Raw genomic sequence first — 24,473 nt, forward strand, 5'->3', positions numbered from 1 at the left:
TACAGTTTCTCGATGGAGGGACATATTACCGGAAGACGCCTTCTTGGATTTTTCCAGTTCGGTGGTAACTGCATTTAACTGTGTCCGGCACTTTTCTAGCTCTTGGGCCAGAAAGTCGTTCTTCTCAGAAAGAACCTGATTATGCAGTGATCCTCAAATCAGTTGTACAAACTACTTTAAGTCTCGGGGGCTACTGGCATATGGTTATCATACTCAGACGCAGTAAACTTACCTGAACACCTTTTAAATGCTGCTTTGTGGCTCTGCTAAGCCCATCTCGAGCAGCTCGGATGTATGCATCAGCTGAGCTGAAGGCATTAAACGCCTCTTCCGAAAAGCGGGGGTCTCGTAAAATGGCCCTCCGGCGCCGATGATTCATGGCGCTCTCCACTTCCGAGTTGGTGACGGACATATCTTCCGAGCCCTCAGCCGAAAGACAGTCCGGTGTCACTCCCATATCGGCCCCCGTCTCCTCGGCTGGAGCCGGATCCTGGCTGTTGAGAGTATAACTGGCCGGATCCCCGGACACAGTCCGACAAACTCTTTTCCTGATATGGGACGAACATGAAAGTCACAGTTGGATGCGACTATTAAAAAACATATTTGCAAACCCATACCTCTTTGACGAGGGCCCGACCGTGTCTTCGTTTGCCTTCCTCTTCGAAGGCTTGCCCGGTGCGGGAGCCGCTCTCTTCGGATTCGCTCCTGGAGTAGCACGGCACGTCGAACGCCTCCCCTTTGAAGCATGAAACAGTGCGGTGGGTGAGGCGGAAAGGGGGAACCCTTTCGGGGGAGATGTCTCCTAACTACTTACATGTGAAGCGGGGAGAAGACCAGGGTAGTCGGCGATGATGGCCACTTCTGTGCCGTCGTAGCTCGCCTGGTAAAACACCCCATTCTCGAGCACCACGAATATATCCAGATCCTCTTCGAATCCGGGGTCAAGGTCCCGATTGTGGCCCTCGGGCTGCGGGGTGGGGCTGTAAAGCCCTTCGGAAATCTTTCTCCAGTGCTGTTATCAATGGGCGGATTAATGTTCATTAAACATAGCTCAGGGAGTGGAATGAGTAGAGCAGAGGAGTTGGGGGCTTACCCAGCTAGGAGGACTATACATAGAATATCCTTCCCTGTGCTAGATGCGCAGGAACTCCTCTTCCTCCCCTTTGAACAGCTCGGCCAATATTTTGGCCAGGGCGGCAGGGGTGTCTGGACTCTTCCTGCCGCAGCGGGAGGCGTCGTCTTCCCCATTGTAGTGCCACATGGGAAGTCCTCTTATTGGAGTGGCTGGACCCCCCGCACTATGGAGGTCGCCATTACTTCGACTATCGTATATCCGGACTGGGCGAGCATCTTTATCTTGCTCAAGAGTTGGCGAACCTCCGCACTATCTTCCTCCTCGAGGCTCCGAGGGCGCCAGCTGTGGCATTTCTTCAAAGGAACACTTGTGAACTCAGGAAGACCCCTCCGGGCTGGGTCTGGAAGTACGACGTCCTCGATGTAGAACCACTCGGAAGTCCACTCTTCAGACGCCTTCTTCGGCGTGCCGGATAGGTATCCGGTCTCGGCAATGCGCCATATTTTGGCTCCGCCCACTTCAAATATCGATCCCTCATGATTACGCGGGACAAGGCAGAATGACTTTCTCCACAGTTCAAAATGGGCCTCACAACCCAGGAATAGTTCGCATAAAGCAACATGACCCGCAATGTGCAGGATGGAGGCTGGAGTAAAGTTGTGTAGCTGGAGGCCATAATATTCTAGAAGCCCTCGAAGGAATGGATGAATTGGAAATCCCACGCCCCTTAGCAGATAGGGGATGAAACACACTCGTTCCCCCCAGATGGATTGGGGAAATCCTCTGCCTGGGTTTTGCCGTCGAAGGAGGCCAACCCTGCTCGAACAAGGACCAGATCCGCAGGGGGAGAAACCCCTGCGTTTGTAGCTTCATCAGCTGACCGTGGGATACGGAGCACTTCTCCCACTCGCCTCTCTCTTGGTCGCAGGGACGGGAGGAGGGGCTGGGAATGCTAGACATGTTGGAGTGTTCTTCCCTAGCAACCTTTGGGGATTTTCTCTGCGAGATGATTGAATGGATCTGGGATCCAATCGCGTTAAATAGACGCTGTCCCTTGCATGGCCGGGGTGTTATGTGCAAAAATACCCTGACCTCTCGCATCCGCTCGACACGTGGAAGCTGAAGTTGTTGATACACAGAAGCCGAGGAGTACGGCATTAAATGGAAGGCCGAATACACTACTTGGAAGTCATCGGTGGAGGAACCCACCTTGCAATGCCGAAGACAATCTATGCGCCGAACACCTCGTCACTGAAGACTGGTTCGGGGGCTACTGAGGGAGTCCTGGACTAAGGGGTCCTCGGGCGTCCGGCCTGTTAGCCATGGGCCGGACTGATGGGCTGTGAAGAACGCGAAGACCGAAGACTGCACCCGTGTCCGAATGGGACTCTCCTTGGCGTGGAAGGCAAGCTTGACGACCAAATATGTAGATTCCTTTCTTTGTAACCGACCCTGTGTAACCCTAGATCCTCCCGGTGTCTATATAAACCGGAGGACTTAGTCTAGAGAGGATACATTCATTACCATAGTCATACAGGCTAGGCTTTTAGGGTTTAGCCATTACGATCTCGTGGTAGATCAACTCTTGTAATACTCATATTCATCAAGATCAATCAAGCAGGAAGTAGGGTATTACCTCCATAGAGAGGGCCCGAACCTCGGTAAACATCGTGTCCCCCGTCTCCTGTTACCATCGACCTTAGACGGACAGTTCGGGACCCCCTACCCGAGATCCGCTGGTTTTGACACCGACAATAACCACAAAACTAAAGATCATAGAGGCAAAATTCGTACCAAAAGCAAGCCACAATGTTTGGTGAGGACAACTAATTTGTATCGAGTAGTACAAACAGAAAGGCATACATTCTATAAGTATTGCCAAGTAGTTTATATCAGGAAGTGTAAGACTAAGTCTCACAGGAGATGGTGTATCTGCTCATAAAAACAATGAGATAACAGACAATTGGAAACAATGCTCTGGAAACATCGATATCTACAGTAGTATTGATAACTCTTGTTCCTCTTTCCACGTTCTGAGGCGAAGCTAATGCAATCAGTAGTGGACAATACTTGACAGGCTCCATCATCCTAATGATAATATGAAAGCTCTATGAATAATATTAGAATTGGCTCATGATATTAGGCACTATGCAAGCGATACAAAATTCGGATAGATGGCATACTGAGATTGAAAACAAATCAGTAACACTGTGCCTGCAAAGTACAAGTAGAAAAAATGGCACTTTACAAATGAAAGATCCAAATAAATATTTTTGTGAATTTATCTGCCCTAACCCTTGACTGTAAGATGATTAGAACATCTTCCATCATAGGAGAATCCTGGAAAAGGAAACAATTCGGTTATTAGCTAAAAGTTTAACTCCACAAGATGAGCATATACCAAACATCTTGACCTAAAGCACCATGAGCAAGCATATAATTATACAGGTCAATGAAAATTACTAATGCAATAGCAGAGTGGAAGTCTCATGAATATACCAAAATAACATATATAAGCCTATGATGGAGTAATAAGAATGATAAAATACCAAGTAATGTTATAAGTCATCAAGCTCTTTACGATATTTTCTACTTCTGATTCCAAGTGGCATTAAATGAGTGCGCAAAACAGAATATAAAAATAAAAAGGCTCAAGGTACTTCTGACAGAAATCCTCTCAGTGTTATTTTGGTATATAGCTTAAGCCCTGGATCAACTAAGCTAGCATGGTAGATTTTTCTTCTTAATGAAAGCACATATATGTAAGAGCATGCAGAAAGGGTTAAAGAGCCGGAATCCTATACAATGTAGAATCTATGTTTCGACACAGGGAACAATTATATTTGATACAGAACATGCACTTGTGAATTGGCAGGTAATATGAAGGTGATGTATGGGAATTTTACCTTTGCTTTCAGTGACACATATCAGATCATCTTCCCCTCGACCCATTCATGATGAGCTGCAGCAAGTTCTCATGAACTGTAGAGATTCACAAGCAGTAACACATGTACATGGGAAGCAAACTTAAAGAAGAAATTTTGCTTTAGCCATGATTATTAATAGTAGCTGAGATATATATTTAATTCACCAACTTTTCAACTAACATGTGAACACATCATTTGTATGTGTAACCCTTAAAAAACTGCAGTTTCAAGTAACAAAAGAGATTTGAAGCTATTATTGTGGAAATGTACAAACCAAAGAGGCGCTAAATACAAATACAGAACGACAACATAGCACACTGTGCTTGAGACCAGGACTTCATTTGAATGGGCTCAGATTCGCCTTTGCTCGATCATGACCCTTCCCCTAGTGTCTCCATCACCAGATCAATATGTTCTTACAAGGGTGAAACTGCCCTAGTTATCACTCATCAGAAATGGCCATGCAAGGACAGAGCCACTAAAATAAGCACATGATCAAAATGGCTCAAAGAAACGAGGGGGGACCAACTTAATACCCACAAGTGCCTCAATTGCTCGAGTGCATGCTTATATCAGCCATAATCGATCATCATAGCCCTGCGCAAGCTAAGAGCAACTCTAGCGGACTCGCCAAAATGGAAACTCCATCCAGCACTGTCAGTGTACAAAAGTAGGGGCTCTCCTTTTGACCCCTTTACTTGTGCATGGGCAGTCAGAGCCGCGCCCGCGGCCACACTTAACAAGGCAGAGGAGGGAAGCCGGAGGGGAACCGAAGCACAAGACGAACAAGGCAACGCCAAGACCAGAAGCACTAAAGAGCAGAGAGGCGAGGTGGACTCCCCCCCGGCAAGACCCTTGCCGGGGCGGCCTCCGCGGCCCCGGCAAGAGCCTTGCCGGGGCAACTTGCCCAACGCTAGCAGAGCGAGCCACCTTGAGCCCAAGGGTTCCAAACACCGTCAACAACTACATTGGAACTAGGGCTCGGGAGGCACCTCCGTGGTGGCATGCAGATCTTTGTCAAGATCATAAACACACGAGATCAGATGAAGACCAGAAGACGACGAACCTCGGCGGGATCCTAGCCGAGGAAATCCACAAGACCCCCGACAAGGTCCTTGCCGGGGACGACCACAACGCCACGGCAAGACCCTTGCCGGGGCCCCGGCAAGACTCTTGCCGAGGACACCAGCGGGGCCGCAGCCAGGCCCACATCTGCCAAGATACCACCGTCGTTCCCATGCAGCTGCTAGCTCACCCAGCTGGGCAGGCACCTGCGTGGCAACGGGCGGCCTCTACACCGACCCAGCAAGCACATGCGTGGTGGCATGCAGATCTTCGTGAAGGCCCTGCCACCGCGCCACCTCAGCTGCTTGCCTGCCTACATGGCACCGCACGCATCGCTGGCCCAGGCGCGTGTCGAAGCGAGGCGGAGCGGCGACGGACGGGACATGCCTCGTTCCCGTCCCCGATAAAGCTAATGGACACCTAAGTAGCGCATTTAATGCACTTTGTCCTGTAATGCCGGGTGATAAGCTCGCGCACTGTACACCTTTCCACCTCCTGTGTGCCACTGTGGCAACCCCTTTTCGACTATAAAAGGAGGCCCGAGGCATACTGGAGAGGGATTCGGCTCTTTGGAACTACGCAGCCACCGTAGCTAGTTCGAGAGCTCAAGAACACTCTGAAATACACACCAAAGCAGGACTAGGGTATTACGCATCCTCGCGGCCCGAACCTGGGTAAACGATCTTTGTGCTAGCTCCTAAACCTGCTCTTCTCACAACCCCGCGCCCGCCAACCGTAGAAGGGATTCCAGTGATCCCATAGGTGTCGTTTCCCCGACATCTTTGGTGCGCCAGGTAGGGGGCGCTGTTGTGAGAATCTGGTTTAGCAGCCAGCTTAGCGGTTTCTCGTGGCCATGGCTTCTAAAGAAGAAGAAGGCCAAGAGAACGGCGCCGTCTGCAGGCGCGAAGGGTGCTAGTGCGGCGATAGGAAAGCTACGTCATGCCGAACTTTAAATATTTCCTTTTTATATAAGGTTATTCAACTCGGAGATCATGTTCTTTGTATGGTAAACCTGCACATAAAGGGGCCCTTCCACTATTGGCAACGCCCTCGCTCTGTTTCGAGTCCGCTCAACAGTTCGGGTGGCTACGTCGAGAACGGCAGGGTAGCCTGTCGCGATTGGCAACGCTCCCTATTCTGACTCGAGTCAAGCTCGACAGTTCGGGCGGCCGCGTTCAGAGCGGTAAGGTGGTTCGCCTGGCAGCAAGCACACCCGGCAGGCCATTGAGGATCCGTCCTCAAAGCACTGTGGCCTGGGTTTACTCGCGGCAAGCCTACCCAATTAACGTAGGGTGGACATACAAAAAAGGGATTGAACAGGAAAATAACGTGCATCATATCAAAAGTACTGCAGAGTTATACTACATCAGTTGTTGCCGCAGTTCTAACTAAAGATAAAAATTGTCTTGGTCATGAACCTGCAGCAATGATAAGAAACAGGGTGCCTAGTACCGGCACTGGCCTTCTACCCTCTTGACTCCATCGATGCGGCTGATGACGGGCTCGATACGCTCCTTGAGCGGCGGGAGGTCCACATCCTCCGGCAAGCTCTCTAGCGCGGCGTCAAAGTCGAGGGAGGGGTTCCAGTACGCCACCTTGGTGAGAACCTTGGTCATGGCGCCCCGGCAAAGCCTCCAGGCCTCATTGGCCAGGAAAGTCGCCCTGGTGGAGCGGAAATGTTCCAGGGCTCCAACAACACCCTCGAAGAATAGGGTCAGCTTGGCGTTTGGGCTCATGTTGCGCTCCGGGGTGTACCTCACATTTGGCATCCCCATGGTGGCCAGCTGCGTGGTGATCCTGTCGGCGACGTCTTCGAGGCGACCGATCCAGCGGTTCTCGCCTTCCACAAAGTCCTTGTGCTTGGCGGCTTCGTTCTTCCGCTGCTGCTTCTCGGCCTCCAGATCCCTGGCCAGGGTCTCCTCCCGGGCCTTGGCCTCCCAAAGCGTCTTCTCAAGACCCTCCAGCTTTAGCTTCAGGTCTTTGATGGAGTCGTTGGCCTTGGAGAGCTGCTCAGCCTTGCCGAGGACTGCGCCCTGCGGCTCCACACTACAAAAAAATACACTTCCGTGATGACACGTGTTTGTCACAGTAGGTCGCGTTTTTTGTCATGCATGTACATCCATGACAAATTTATGACAGAATCAAGATAGTCGTACCTGTGCTGTCGTAGAAGTGTTCCATGACATTACCAAAATTATCATCACGGAAGTGTCCACTTCCATGACGATAAATCGCGCGTCACAGAAGTGCTTTCGTCAAGGGTGACCGACACGTGGCATCCACCGTAACAGAACACCGTTAAGCTATCGGGTCCGGTTTTGGATCCGATAACCCGTTAACAGCCCCGACCAATGGGGATTTTCCATGTGTAAAATCATCATTGGCTGGAGGAAACACGTGTCGGCTCACCGTTGGGACAGATGTCATCCACTCATTGGACATAAAGGGCCTATGATACGTCGACACGTGGCACGGCCCAACAGAGGCCCATTCGTGTGAAAAGGCCAGCCCGTTTGACTTGGTCAAAAGGTGGCGGGCCGGCTCACGGCAAGCCTGTTAACGGCCTGTTCGCATATTGCCCATTTACAGCCCGCTATCCCAGGGCCCGTTTACGGCCTATCCGAATTAGGCCCAGTAGCGTCATCTGGGCCGTCCAATATAATTCCAGCCCGTTTTAACTTCTGGCCCATATATGTCCCATGACGTCTTTCGGCCCATATGATGCCCTTAGTAACCCTCGGCCCCTTAACGGCCCGTGGTAAAACTCGCCCGTAATGAACAGTGTATCACTTTATACCCATTAACGGCCCATTATTCCGTTGGGCCGTTTCCAGCCCATGATATCTTTCGGCCTTCTCAGGGCCCATTTAATCTTGGGCTCATTTCCAGCATTCGGTTACTTATGGCCCGTTACTGTCATTTTCTGCTTGTGGGCCAAATTCAGCCCGTGGTTACAGTCGGCCCGTTTGCGGCCCGTTAATACGTTGGGCCGTCTTCATGTCAAAAAAACATGTTGGGCTGTTTTCATAGAGTTATCAAATATGGCCAATAAACGGCCCGTTATTGTCCATGAATATTACGGCCCATGATTGGTGAAATGATGATACGCCCCATAGAAGGCCCATGGATCGTACGGCCCGTAAAAGGCCCATGGATCGTACGGCGCGTAGAAGGCCCATGGATCCTACAGCCCGTATAGAAGGCCAATGGATCCTACGGCCCGTAGAAGGCCCATGAATCATACGGCCCGCAGGAGGCCCATGGTTACAACAGTCCGTGTGTTGCCATGATTATTAGAAAAACACAGAAAAAGAACTGCAGTGACTACAAGCAAACAACTAAACAAGACAATAAGGAAATAAATAAGCAAGCAAATAACGCTAGCCTATTACCGCTATTACACATATTACATCCACTGGGCATCAAAGTTCGCCACCAATGCAAATATAGGGAACAAAGCAGCATATTACATACACTAGCCGTCAAAATTGGCCACCAGTGCAAATAAACGCGGCAGCAAAACAAGAGCATAACTGAAACAACTTCATAAGAGCTCAAGAAACGTGGTATCCACCATGCTGGCAATAAGCTTAACAAGCTTATTAGCTTTGTCCTGTTTGGCGCTAAAATCCTCCAACGCTTGCTGTTGCACCAGAAAGTATGCATCTGAATGCTCCAGGGACTTCCACAGTCCTTCCGCTTCTTGTCGCAGCACAGCTGATCGATGTCTTTCAGCTTGTAGTTGAGACTCAAGAAACCGAACTGATTCAGACAGTGAGTTTGAATAGCTTGTGCAGGCGGTAGTGGCGAGTAACTCCAACACTAAACCAAGACAGGACTTTGGGGTTGTCTCACTGTCTTCGAGATAGTCTTCCTTAGCTGTTTTATCAGCTTTGTTGGAGACCAACAAGGATGTGTCACTATCCTGAACCTTATCTGCATTACTTCCTTTACCATTGCTTAATAAGGCACTCTTCCCCAATATCCTGTCAGCATTCTAAGAGAAGAAACAAGCAGACACATAATAGTTTAGCATGTACTAGTATATGAAACTCATTTCAGTGAAGCAGTTCATTAGTAAGGTGGACATGATTAAACTACCAAGTCTTCTATTGCCAAGTACTAGTACATAATAAAAGCATCAAACAAACATATATCTATGTCCTATGGTCACTGCATTGTCTTGCCAAATCAAAATAGAGACACGGTTCAAATCATATCAGTTCAAGACAAAGCAGCGATGAAAGAATACAAAGCGTGGGAAACTACACGGCACAACAAGATTTCAGATGGGTACCATGGGTCTACATGTACAACAACACAATTGGCTCTGTTGTGATGCTAGTAATGTGCATGATATGAGAAGTCAACTGTATACACAATTGAAATTGAAATCAGCAGAGCTATTGATAAGAGCAAGCCTGTTAAAGAAACATGCGTGAAACATACCTGCTGTGCCATTGCAGTTTCGATTGGATCCTTCAATTTCAAAATAAGTTTGTATGAGTAAATACATTGATACAAGAGCAAAGAAGTATGCACAATAGCAATCATAGTTAAAAAAAGCGCGCCTAAGCGAGCGCGTAAGCACGCCTAGGCTCTAGGCGTTGGCGAAATGCATTGTGCATAACTACGCTTAATCTGTGCATAACTGCGCATAAGCATGCGCTTTGGTCAGTAAAGCGCAAGGCGGTGGCAAAACGCACAATTAACGCCTAGTGCTTTTTTGAACTATGATAGCAATGGAATCTTAAATTAGAACAGTTGTTCTTCAGGATTAGGCACTTGTTCTACATTAATAGAGTACAGTAAGACGCAAGAATATAGTACTTCAAAATAGAAAATGAGCTCATAGACCTTACCACATTCTTGGTTCGGGACCAGTACAGAACAAGGCGTTCCCAGTCATCGTCCAGTAAATGTGTCTCAAGAGAACGTAAGGGAATTTGATGAGTTTCTTTGCCGATGAAGTACGTTTTCTTCAGGTAATTCCGATACTGCCACCAAGCATTCTTGAAGATAGCAGAGGTATTAGCACAGGTTACCTCATCCTGAGTTTTCAAATCGGTCCTTCTCTATAGAGAAAAATGGGAAAATTTGCTGTATTATAACCATCATGGAGGTAGGATGTATGGGACAAAGCAAAGTAATTGCCATGAATAACATTACTTACACATAACTCCTGGACAAACACCTGCAAATGGCATTTTCCTTCATCTTCAATATAATATTTCCAAGATGGGAAGATATGCACATACGATTTAACAACATCAAATGCGATAGATGCTAAACTATGACTAGCTGGTTGTGCTTCCTCCACAGGAATAGGCGTACTAACTGGTGGAGTTGGGGTTCGCCGTGGTAGTACTGGCCCTTTGGGCACTGGAGCTGCCTTACTAACTGCTCTTGTTTGGGAGCTCTGTGGTGGAGATGGTGCTGTGTCAACAGGAACTGGGTTACTATCTGCTGGGGTTGGGGTTAGATTGGGTCAAGCTAGTTATCTATCCATCGCAGTAGGGGTACAATCTGCGAGAGTTTGGGTTATGTGTGGTAGGGCTGGTTCTCGTGCATGTACAACCCGGGTGCTATCTCCACCAAGAGGTAGCACTGTTTTATTTGAAGACCGTGTTTTTAGTCCGCTAGATGCTGGCATCACCCGCTCCAATTCAAATGGCTGATAAACAGGAAACATAGTTGAATGTACAGACATTGTATGAGAGACAGATGCAATAGATAGTGTGGAAAAAAGAGGGCATGAAATAGTTGACATGTATATTGTTTAACTAAAACGGATAGCATGACATAATTTCACATATATGATGTCTATCTAAACTGGATAGCATAGCATAACATAATTCAAAGATATGATGAATAACTAAACAGGATCGCATGACATAATTCACCTACATGTTATCTAAGTAATCAGGATCGCACCATTTAATTCACATATGTGATTTATATGCTAAACAGAGGGCATTAGATATGATGTCTGAACTAAGAACATGGTGTTGAATATTGTGTATATGATGTCTAATCTATGCAATGCAAGACACCATATGCATGATATGAGCAGTATAACCGTGCCAAGTTAGAGCACACACCTCGGTGGGGGAATAGGACTGGTCATCTGTCTCTGAATCCATCTCTGAGGAGCTATCGGGACCCAACAAGAGATTTGCTTCGACAGGTAGCACTGTCTGCTCAGAAGGCCTTGTTTTCACTCCGGATTTTTCAATCTCCCACCCAAATGGCTGATTCACAGGAAGAGTAGTTTAATGTACAAACATTGTCGACAAATGGAAATGTAATGAACAAAAGTATGGGCAAGATATCATTCAAATATATGATGCCTGGTTAAACAGGATGGTATTGCACATTTCACGTATATTATGGCTGGCTAAAAGACATGAGACTGCACAATTCCCATATATGATATAGAAGCTAAACATGTGGCATTACAAAACATGTCTAAACTAAGTAGATGACATATATGATTTCAAAAGTAGGCACTGCAAGGCAACATATGCATGATATGACTAACATCATCATGCCAAGGTAGAGCAAACACCTTGGGGGGGTAAATAGGAGTGGTCAGCGGCGTCTGAATCCGCCTCAGAACAGATAGCTTCCTCTGGATTACAATCTGGAGAGGGGTGGGGAGGGTTTTCCATTGAACCCACCATGGAGCGATGTCTGCATGACATTGTATTGCCACGCAAAACTCTTCTCTTTTTCTCTACATGTTCAGCATGACTGTGTACAATATCTGACATGTATACGAAAAAAATATGGTGAGATTATGTAAGGAGAGCATGCAGAAATTTAGAGTGATGGTAACAACCAGTGGATGGATCCAAAAATAATGATAGCAGGCTGATGATTGCTTTAATTTAATAAAAAGACAGATGATGATTGCTTTACTATTTGTTTCCCACCCAAGATGAACAAAATAGGCATACCCTAGGTGAACCAGATATGAGACAGAGATACTATTCATTGCTTCCTTGATATGTGCCCCATAACTAATTTAGAACTCAAGTTTGAACATTAATTTGGAATCTGAATGTTACTTTCGAAACTGAACGCAATGGTAGCAGAGAGGCACTTGACATGTAGTTTAGGGAGGGCCTGCAGTTCATCTTCAACCTGCACCCCCCTGAGCCGCCAGCCACCACCGGCCGAACCGCCGACCTCAGCGCCGCCTCGCCGCCCCGAAACAACTCCCCACCGCTGGTCCGCCGCCGTCCTGGCCAGCCCTATAGGCCCCCCGCCCCCACCCTGAACCCTAAGATAGATAGTGGGGTACCTCTCCGGCGAGCCCCCGTCCCCGCTGCGGGTGGTTCTTCCTTAACTCCGGCGAGCCCCCCCACCCCCTGAAAATCGACTAACCCAAAAGTCGATTCAGTCGACTGAAGTGTAGCTAAATCAGAGCAGAGCAGCAGCACGAGCGAGGGGGAGAGCAGCAGCAGCAGCAGCGCGAGCGAGCGAGAGCCGGAGCAGCAGCAGCTGGGCGAGCGAACGATCGAGCGAGAGTCGGAGCAGCAGCAGCAACACGAGCGAGCGAGCGAGAGCCGGAGCAGCAGTAGCAGATCCGGCGGGTATGGCCGCCGCCGCCAAAGGGGCCTCGCACTGGGGGAGAGCCGCCGTGGAGATGTCGCCCGCGGCGCCGGCTTCAAGATAGCCGCTCCATGGGGGTGCGGGATGGAGCACCATCGGCGCCGGGAGGTCGAGCTAAGGAGAAGGTGTGATGCGATGAGTCTACAACCTCTTTGGTGGCGCCGAGTAGGCCTTGGCTTCGTCCGAGGAGTCGGTGAGGATGCTGCGGTTCCGGTGGAGCAGGTTAAGGCAGCTGTGGGGATGGAGCAGCCGCGGTAGAGGAGACGATCGTCGGAGCAGCTCCTTGGAGGTGGAGCACGGGGCGGCTGAACCGGCGGGACGATGAGATGGACGACGGATCCTCATCCGGGGAGGTGGACGAGGGATGTTGAGCTATTGCGGTGGACGACGTCGTCGGGGAAGAGGCTCCGGCTGGGCAGCGGTGAGGTGGCAGACGGAGGAGGGTGGGGTTTCGCGGCTGGAGCAGAGAGGTTATGGCGGCCTGGGATTCCGAATGGCAAAAAGGAGGCGATGGGAGGGGGTGAACCATGACTTAGGGACGTGCTTGTCCAAAATGTAGGGTGTGTTACAAAAGTACCCCGCACCGATTTGAACTAGCGGCCCTTTCGGCTCAGGGTTAGAAGGGGGATTTCGCGTGTCGGGATTTGGCAGCTGGAGGGAGTTTTCGCGCGCGTTGTAATTTCGGGATAGCAAGGCGCGGGTTGTGAAGGCGCCAGTTTTGGAGCACGATATCTCAATTTTCGGGATATAACAAGGCGCGGGTTGAATTTTAGGGACAAGACTAACGTGTAATATTGTACTTGTACGTACCAAATCAATTCTCACTTCCCTCAACCAAAAAGAAAATGAAAAAAAATAAAACTATTCACACCACACAAAGAGAGAGTCTTGCCCCGTTTTACTATAAAAATGCTATTTAAAGCTACTCATACCAACAATTTAGTGCAATTAAATGCTATTCGGTAGTATGAATCCATGTGATGTCCAATTAAATTTTTCCGCTTGCTGTATAATGCATGTAACCTACTCATACCAACATTTTAGTGCATTCCAAATGTCTATACTACCGCTGCAATTCGAACTGAATTTGAATTTGTTTCTCTATTTCAATAACAAATCTACAATCATGATTGTTGCCAACTTCAACCATCATTCGTGTATTACCTTAATAACACACCACATGATTACTATAGAGATAGATATGCACTATGTGTACTACATGAACTCGAATTCTATTTTTTGAATACACTTGATGTTGATTCCAAATAATAGTACATTTGATGTACTAACTATATATTCATAATCTAAACCATGTTCCATACGTGTACACCGTGTTTATCACACATAGTATAGTGCCCCGCCCCCTAAATTATGACAAGTATTTAGACCTGAGCTGCAAAAGCCACACATTAGCCCAAATTATGATCAATGTTCTATATGTTATACGTAGTACTAGCAAGATGCCCATGCGTTCCAAGAACATCAACATGATCAAGGGGAGGCCTAATTTGCAAATATGGAGAGGGGTGTGGGTATCTTTTTTCAAAATTGCCATAGTTTCCTTCCTATCCGTCAGATATAAATCGGACGGCCTATATTGCAGGATGGCACCATCATCAACAACTCCGTTTTTTTATAAGAGTAGAGATAAAATATATTATATGTAGTATAACTTGTTCATAACCACACCATGTGTATCACCGTTATATATATTCACACATGCGTCGGTTTAAAACACTATGATAAATTCTTCAAATATCCGAATTCGCTTTTTATAATGAAGTATGATCTCTATTCATCTTTTACACCCACACAATCCTCTTATCTTTGCAGCTAGATAGCGCTAACTTTCTCTTGTGCATGCAGACGCCTGCATCCCTCTAACCCTCCCTCAACATTCTCTAGCTCCATCGCGCAAATTCGTCTTTTCACTTTAGGTCGTTCACCCACGGTGTGTGTAGGCCCCCCAGCTCCTTCTTTACGGCACACATCAATCGATATGCCTCTCTAGCCACGTGTGCCTAGCACAAAACACAAGCTTCCCCTCTTCTCTTATCACCGTCCATGCCTCACTCCCACCACTCTTTTCATCGATCTCATACTCGCACACTTCTCCCCCTCGATATAGTATGACTCTCGCACCACCTCCTAGATGCATCCCTGTCTCTCTATCCTTCTCCCCGTGCCTCATTTGCTTCTAACACACACATGCATGTATACTGATCGATCTCCCAACATATACCTAGGTCGACTTTAACTATTCCCACCCCATCGATCAACGTACCTCACAAGTTATGTCTCTCCTTTCTCTGACAAAGGACGATTGATCTTCCTATGTAGTTATGTCTGCTTACCACATCCATATCGCCCCCCATCATTCGTGCATGCCTCCTGACCCGTCTCTCACACGCACGTGCACAGACAGGCAGCCATCCCCTCTCTTATTGATATTGCAGGCGTGACCTCCGGTTGTCTAGCAATCCTACCCCACCATTTGTTAGAAGCTACTCCACTACCACCCCCTCCAACACTCTAGCTCTGTCTCTCTCCCAACCTTATATCCTCTCCTGCACATATGCATGGATGCTGATCGATCTCCCTTAATACATGAGGTAGATCGATATCCCTTAATACATGAGGTAGGCCTCTCTCCTCCTCCACACATAGACCAGCCATTGTACCTCTATAGTTAATTAGGCCTCCCCCCACCACACACCGATAGTCGAGAGCTGTAGGTAGGTATCCATGCCATAGAGACAAACCGCACATGTCCCCTCTCTCGTTCTAGTAGGCCAGCCACTCTATATCTTTGACGCGGGCACACACAAATTCGATGGCACTCTTTATCGACCGCGCGCGCACACACACACATCATCCCTCTCTTCGATTCTATGGACACCTCAAGTCGATGATACCTCCACTCTCTTCTCGTGGATCGCCCCCTCTATATATATGATATATCCAGGACTCTATTTCACATACATTGCATATGTTACATTTTTTGATTGACCCCCCTAACTCTCACGAACCCACACACTATATCTCTCTATGTTTGTATCTCTCTCACACAACCCCACGTAGGTGGTGTACGTATACAAGAAGAGAATAGGTGCACTGTGCACGTACTCACACTTCGTGCCCAGGCACACCCGCGCGGGTACACAGTGGAGCTCATTTCTGTACGAAATGGCAGCCCACGTGCTTATTTGAACGCGTGTAGCGGTTGTTTACCTACGGAGGTCGTGTACCACGCGTGCACGAAACAAAGTTCGACTTGATGCGTTGGCGCGTTATTTTTAAATAAAGTTATATCGCTCAATGGCACATACACAGAATATAAACCGATTTTTATGGAGAAAAAGGTAGTCCGCTCCACTATATACAATGGAGCCTGCCTGCCTGGTTTGTCTCTCTTCAGAGTATCTCACACAAGGCTGCGGTGGCCTCTCTCTCTCTCTCTCACCGTTGGTCACTGATCCGGCCGCATCCCGTCCGCCGGCGGAAAGGGAGGACGTGCATCGTTTCTCCGTTCGACGGCGCCGAGGCAGCACGTCCCGATCTGCGGTACACGTCGTTCTCTTTGACCAAGCTCTGGCGCGGTAGGGCCTACGCCACCTGCTCGCTGCCGCAGTATGGGCAGATTCCGCCCGCCGTCGCTCACCTAGTTACATCCCGACGACCTCCAGGTATCCCCTCCGGCCTTACTCCACTGCCTGACTTCCCACATCGCTGCATGTGGATCTTCCATAGTTCTTTGCACAATACGTAGCTCGTCCGACGTACTTTCCATATTGCAATCTCGTCCTCACACCGTTTTAGACAAACACAACCGTGTTGTTATCTTCCCTTAGGACAAGGAATATGCTTATTTTTTGTCGTCGCAACTGTCATCAACAATATTTGTCTTTTTACAAATTTCAAATGGGCATATTTTAGAGTGTAGATTCACTCATTTTGCTTTGTATGTGTACTCCCTCCATTCCTAAATATTTGTCTTTCTAGAGATTTCAACAAGTGACTACATACGGAGCAAAATGAGTGAATCTACACTCTAAGATATGTCTATATACATCCGTATGTAGTAGTCCATTTGAATCTCTAAAAAGACAAATATTTGAGTAGTCACTCGTTGAAATCTCTAGAAAGACAAATACTCCGGAGTATATTTAAGAACCGAGGGGGTAGTGCACAACCGCATGGGAGACTCAGACCGGTCGTTGCGCCGCATTAATAGTGAGTAATGAGCAGTCAAATCATAAGCCCCACCTTTCCCATGGTAAGTTGCTCGGAAGAAGCGACCATCAATATGCTCTTCTTTGAATCCGCTCATACTACTCCATCCGTCACTGTTTATAGAGCGCGCTTCAGAAAAAGAGCAAACCGATCTCAATTGATGGCAAAATGGCCAACCCGCCGTTTCTTTTGAGAGACGAGGAGCGAGAACACACAGACGGGCTCGCACGGAGGCCAAGATATATTCGAGCATGGTTGATCGATATCATCATTACATGTTGGGATGCCGTTTTCCGCCCTTCTTCGGAATAAATGTGTACTTTATCAAAGATTAAGAAAAATAAGAGTACAGAGGCTCCACCATGAGGTTCTAGTAGTAGTACTACTCATACTACTAAACCTTGCGCTTGGCTCTTCGCCTCCTCGTGAAGTCGAACAATGATGGTACTCCGCATGTTCGGTACTACAGTGTATGCCTCTGGCAATCTGACACTGAATGAACTGATGCATGTCCACTGCCTGGGCGAGGTACGTTGCATTAGTCAAAAGGCGTAAGCGAGCTTCACCTTGTCCTGCAAGCTTCTCCTCGTTCTGTGAGTTGACGGGACACACCAACAAGTAGTGCTAGTCCATACTCCCTCCTTTCCGGTTAATATGGCTTAATCTTTTTTGCGGGTAAATGAGAGAGCTTTATTCATATATAAGCATTCTTAGGACGATAAGCCAAGACACTGGTCACTAGGAAGCGAGGTACTCCACAAAAAAAGAAGTAGAAAGCAAGGTGTTTCATCAAGCCACCTCTCGGCCACATTCAAAGTGCAGCAAGCATGGTTCGCACAAAGATGCGCCGCAAGGTTTGCTGACCTGTTTACATGCTGAATAACAAAAAAGAGAGGAAATATTACCGATCAGTCCTATTTGTAACAGGATATGAGCTAGAATTAAGCGAGAATTGTGGCGAGTTTTCCATGCAATCAACTTCCATTATCACATGCGAGAACCCTCGAAGAGAACCAAATGTGTTGAAGATTGCTTTATCACATTTTAAAAATATAATAAGAGTGCAGACGCTCCTCCATCCGGTTCCTAGTACTAGTATAGTACCTCTATAGACTATAGTAGTAGTACTAGTAAACTTTGCGCTTGGCTGTTCGCCTCTCCGGGAAGTGCAACAATAATAGTACTAGTATAGTGTATGCTTCTGGCAATCTGACACCGAATAAAATGTTGCACGTCCACCGCCTGAGCGAAGGACAGCTTGCATTAGTCAAAAGTTTCTCCTTGTCCTGCGAGCCACCGCGCGCAAGCTTCTCCCGTCCTGCAAGCTTCTCCTCGTTCGGCAAGTTGACGGGACACAGCAAAGTAATGCTAGTCCATACTGCCTCCTCTCCGGTTAATATGGCTTAATTTCAAACGAGATAAATACACTGTCTGTCACTGTATATTTGTAAAAATACGGTTAGTGGACTTCATAATACGCTCATTGCGCTCAATATATACATTTTCCGGTGTTTATACGGTCACTAGCTCACCCTGGCTGAGTATGTGTGTGCATGCACGTGTAGGTTGAGCACTTGAGCGTGACCGTGTGTGTTCTGTCGTGTGCTCGGACATGCATGCATTAGGGCGTCGCGCGCGTTTTTGCGTCCATGTGTACGTGTGACTGTTGCATACATGTAGGGGGAGTACGTGTAGGGGCCACTAAAGGAGCAGTCAAATCACGCAGTAAGTCAGTCGGAAGAACCAACCATCATTTCACACTTCAATGACACGTACGCAATATAAAATGGTTGATATGGAGAGAAAAAGGAAACCACTATATATACACTAGCAGGAGCCTAAGCTACAAGCCTGCTTGCTTGGGTTGCTCTCTTCACAAGCATCGAACGATGGTGGCCACACCACCGGTCACATATCCGGCCTGATCCCGCAGCTGGGGGAAGGGAACAATGTTCTGCGTAGACGCGGTCGACATCGGCGAGGGAGAAAATCCACAGTCGGTGCGTCCCAATCGGGGGTCACCGCGGTATGGGCCGATGCCGCGTCCCAACCGCCCTTCTAGCTACAGCCCGACGTCCGTTTCGAAAATATTAGTGCATGTCAACAAAAATTATACTAGTATCGCTGTTCCATTTCGAAAAAAGCATATAAGCTGTTACTTCTTACCCAAAGGATCTTTATATCCAACAGACACAAAATATCCATTCGACTGTTCGAAATTACTTTCACTGTTGATCTGATGTCGAGGTAATTCCTGCATCGCCACCAAAACCCACCATCTCTTAAGCTAAAGTAGACCGAGCTAACCCCTATATTAGCATATTATTAAGATAAACAGAAGCCACTGTAGAATCATTTAGGACGTGAGCTTGTCAATCTAAATGTGGAGGGACACCAGCTTAGCCCCGGCCAGCAGCTTGGGCGGAACTGTGAAGAAGGTCAGCTCCTGCACGGCAACGTCGCCGGGATCCCTGCTGCTTGTCACCTCCATTTCCACATTGACGGCGTCAGTCCTGCCTTTGGGCTCCCCCGGTGGGCCGTTCGCCCACAGCTTGGCCATGTAGTGCGGCAGTGGGGACGCCCCCGCTCTGATGCAGACGACCGACACGGCGATAGGCACGCCGATGTCGAGCACGCCGCCGACCAAGAAAAACGCGCGGCCGTCCTCCTCCGCGAACAGCAAGAGCCGTGGCTCCGACAATGGCACTTGCAGCTGGAGCGCCTTGTGAAGAAATATGCCCTAGAGGCAATATTTACCAGAGGAACACTTTGTGTGCTACCAAACGTCACAACGTAACTGGGTGATTATAAAGGTGGTCTACAGGTGTCTCCGAAGGTACTTGTTGGCTTGGCGTATTTCGAGATTAGGATTTGTCACTCTGATTGTCGGAGAGGTATCTCTGGGCCCTCTCGGTAATGCACATCACTATAAGCCTTGCAAGCATTGTAACTAATGAGTTAGTTGCGGGATGATGTATTACGAAACGAGTAAAGAGACTTGCCGGTAACGAGATTGAACTAGGTATTGAGATACCGACGATCGAATCTCGGGCAAGTAACATACCGATGACAAAGGGAACAACGTATGTTGTTATGCGGTCTGACCAATAAAGATCTTCATAGAATATGTGGGAACCAATATGAGCATCCAGGTTCCACTATTGGTTATTGACCGGAGAGGTGTCTCGGTCATGTCTACATAGTTCTCGAACCCGTAGGGTCCGCACGCTTAACGTTACGATGACAGTTTTATTATGAGTTTATGAGTTTTGATGTACCGAAGGAGTTCGGAGTCCCGGATGAGATCGGGGACATGACGAGGAGTCTCGAAATGGTCGAGACGTAAAGATCGATATATTGGACGACTATATTCGGACATCGGAAAGGTTCCGAGTGATTCGGGTATTTTTCGGAGTACCGGAGAGTTACGGGAATTCGTATTGGGCCTTAATGGGCCATACGGGAAAGGAGAGAAAGGCCCCAAAGGGTGGCCGCACCCCTCCCCATGGACTAGTCCGAATTGGACTAGGGAGGGGGCGCCCCCTTCCTTCTTTCTCCTTCTCCCTTCCCTTTTTCCTACTCCAACAAGGAAAGGAGGAGTCCTACTCCCGGTGGGAGCAGGACTCCCCCCTTGGCGCGCCCTCCTCCTTGGCCGGCGGCCTCCCCCTTGCTCCTTTATATACGGGGGCAGTGGGGCACCCCATAGACACAACAATTGATCATTGATCTCTTAGCCGTGTGCGGTGCCCCCCTCCACCATATTACACCTCGATAATATCATAGCGGTGCTTAGGCGAAGCCCTGCGTCGGTAGAACATCATCATCGTCACCACGCCATCGTGCTGACGAAACTCTCCCTCAACACTCGGCTGGATCAGAGTTCGAGGGACGTCATCGAGCTGAACGTGTGCTGAACTCGGAGGTGCCGTACGTTCGGTACTTGATCGGTCGGATCGTGAAGACGTACGACTACATCAACTGCGTTGTGTTAATGCTTCCGCTTTCGGTCTACGAGGGTACGTGGACAACACTCTCCCCTCTCGTTGCTATGCATCACCATGATCTTGCGTGTGCGTAGGAAATTTTTGAAATTACTACATTCCCCAACAGTGGCATCCGAGCCTGGTTTTATGCGTTGATGTTATGCACGAGTAGAACACAAGTGAGTTGTGGGCGATATAAGTCATACTGCTTACCAGCATGTCATACTTTGGTTCAGCGGTATTGTGAGATGAAGCGGCCCGGACCGACATTACGCGTACGCTTACGCGAGACTGGTTTCACCGTTGCGAGCACTCGTTTCTTAAAGGTGACTGGCGGGTGTCTGTCTCTCTCACTTTAGTTGAACCGAGTGTGGCTACGCCCGGTCCTTGCGAAGGTTAAAACAGCACCAACTTGACAAACTATCATTGTGGTTTTGATGCGTACGTAAGAACGGTTCTTGCTAAGCCCGTAGCAGCCACGTAAAACTTGCAACAACAAAGTAGAGGATGTCTAACTTGTTTTTGCAGGGCATGTTGTGATGTGATATGGTCAAGACATGATGCTATATTTTATTGTATGAGATGATCATGTTTTGTAACCGAGTTATCGGCAACTGGCAGGAGCCATATGGTTGTCGCTTTATTGTATGAAATGCAATCGCCATGTAATTGTTTTACTTTATCACTAAGCGGTAGCGATAGTCGTAAAAGCAATAGTTGGCGAGACGACAACGATGCTACGATGGAGATCAAGGTGTCGCACCGGTGACGATGGTGATCATGACGGTGCTTCGGAGATGGAGATCACAAGCACAAGATGATGATGGCCATATCATATCACTTATATTGATTGCATGTGATGTTTATCTTTTATGCATCTTATCTTGCTTTGATTGACGGTAGCATTATAAGATGATCTCTCACTAAAATTTCAAGATAAAAGTGTTCTCCCTGAGTATGCACCATTGCAAAAGTTCTTCGTGCTGAGACACCACGTGATGATCAGGTGTGATAGGATCTACGTTCAAATACAACGGGTGCAAAACAGTTGCACACGCGGAATACTCAGGTTAAACTTGACGAGCCTAGCATATGCAGATATGGCCTCGGAACACGGAGACCGAAAGGTCGAGCGTGAATCATATAGTAGATATGATCAACATAGTGATGTTCACCGTTGAAACTACTCCATCTCACGTGATGATCGGACATGGTTTAGTTGATATGGATCACGTGATCACTTAGAGGATTAGAGGGATGTCTATCTAAGTGGGAGTTCTTAAGTAATATGATTAATTGAACTTAAATTTATCATGAACTTAGTCCTGATAGTATTTTTGCAAATTATGTTGTAGATCAATAGCTCGCGTTGTTGCTTCCCTGTGTTTATTTTTAATATGTTCCTAGAGAAAATTATGTTGAAATACGTTAGTAGCAAAGATGCGGATTGGATCCGTGATATGAGGATTATCCTCATTGCTGCACAGAAGAATTATGTCCTTGATGCACCGCTAGGTGACAGACCTATTGCAGGAGCAGATTCAGACGTTATGAACGTTTGGCTAGCTCAAAATGATGACTACTTGATAGTTTAGTGCACCATGCTTAACGGCTTAGAATCGGGACTTCAAAGATGTTTTGAACGTCATGGACCATATGAGATGTTCCAGGAGTTAAAGTTAATATTTCAAGCAAATACCCGAGTTGAGAGATATGAAGTCTCCAACAAGTTCTATAGCTAAAAGATGGAGGAGAATAGCTCAAGCAGTGAGCATGTGCTCAGATTGTCTGGGTACTACAATCGCTTGAATCAAGTGGGAGTTAATCTTCCAGATAAAATAGTGATTGACAGAATTCTCTAGTCACCATCACCAAGTTAGTAGAACTTCGTGATGAACTATACTATTCAAGGGATGACGAAAGTAATTCCCGAGCTCTTCGCGATGCTGAAATCGACGAAGGTAGAAATCAAGAAAGAGCATCAAGTGTTGATGGTTAACAAGACCACTAGTTTCAAGAAAAGGGCAAAGGGATAGAAGGGGAACTTCAAGAAGAACGACAAGCAAGTTGCTGCTCAAGTGAAGAAGCCCAAGTCTGGACCTAAGCCTGAGACTAAGTGCTTCTACTACAAAGGGACTGGTCACTGGAAGCGGAACTGCCCCAAGTATTTGGTGGATAAGAAGGATGGAAAAGTGAACAAAGGTATATTTGATATACAGATTATTGATGTGTATTTTACTAGTGTTCGTAGCAACCCCTCGGTATTTGATGCTGGTTCAGTTGCTAAAGAGTAGTAACTCGAAATGGGAGTTGCATAATGAACAGAAACTAGTTAAGGATGAAGTGACGATGTGTATTGGAAGTGGTTCCAAGATTGATATGATCATCATCGCACACTCCCTATACTTTCGGGATTAGTGTTGAACCTAAATAAGTGTTATTTGGTGTTTACGTTGAGCATGAATATGATTTGATCATGTTTATTGCAATATAGTTATTCATTTAAGTTAGAGAATAATTGTTGTTCTGTTTACATGAATAAAACCTTATATGGTTACACACCCAATGAAAATGGTTCGTTGGATCTCGATCGTAGTGATACACATATTCATACTATTGAAGCCAAAAGATGCAAAGTTAATAATGATAGTACAACTTATTTGTGGCACTGCCATTTAGGTCATATTGGTGTAAAGCGCATGAAGAAACTCCATGCTGATGGAATTTTGGAATCACTTGATGCTTGCGAACCATGCCTTATGGGCAAGATGACTAAGACTCCGTTCTCCGGAACAATGGAGCGAGCAACTGACTTATTGGAAATAATACATACTGATGTATGCGATCCGATGAGTGTTGAGGCTCGCGGCGGGTATCGTTATTTTCTGACCTTCACAGATGATTTGAGCAGATATGGGTATATCTACTTGATGAAACATAAGTCCGAAACATTTGAAAAGTTCAAAAAATTTCAGTGTGAAGTGGAAAATCATCGTGACAAGAAAATAAGGTTTCTATAATCAGATCACGGAGACAAATATTTGAGTTACGAGTTTGGTCTTCAATTAAAACAATGTGGAATAGTTTCACAAATTCGTGCCACCTGGAACACCACAACTTAATGGTGTGTCCGAACGTCATAACCGTACTTTATTGGATATAGTGCAATCTATGGTGTTTCTTATCGATTACCACTACAGTTTTGGAGTTATGCATTAGAGACAGCTGCATTCACGTAAAAAAAGGGGCACCATCAAAATCCGTTGAAACGACGCCTTATGAACTATGGTTTGGCAAGAAACCAAAGTTGTCGTTTCTTAAAGTTTGGGGTTGCGATGCTTATGTGAAGAAACTTCAACCTGATAAGCTCGAACCTAAATCGGAGAAATGTGTGTTCATAGGATACCCAAAGGAGACTGTTGGGTACACCTTCTATCACAGATCCGAAGGCAAGACATTCGTTGCTAAGAATGGATCCTTTCTAGAGAAGGAGTTTCTCTCGAAAGAAGTGAGTGGGAGGAAAGTAGAACTTGATGAGGTAACTGTACCTTCTCCCGAATTGGAAAGTAGTTC

This window comes from Aegilops tauschii, chromosome 3 (assembly GCF_002575655.3).
Source record: "Aegilops tauschii subsp. strangulata cultivar AL8/78 chromosome 3, Aet v6.0, whole genome shotgun sequence".
In the NCBI taxonomy this organism is placed as follows: domain Eukaryota; kingdom Viridiplantae; phylum Streptophyta; class Magnoliopsida; order Poales; family Poaceae; genus Aegilops; species Aegilops tauschii.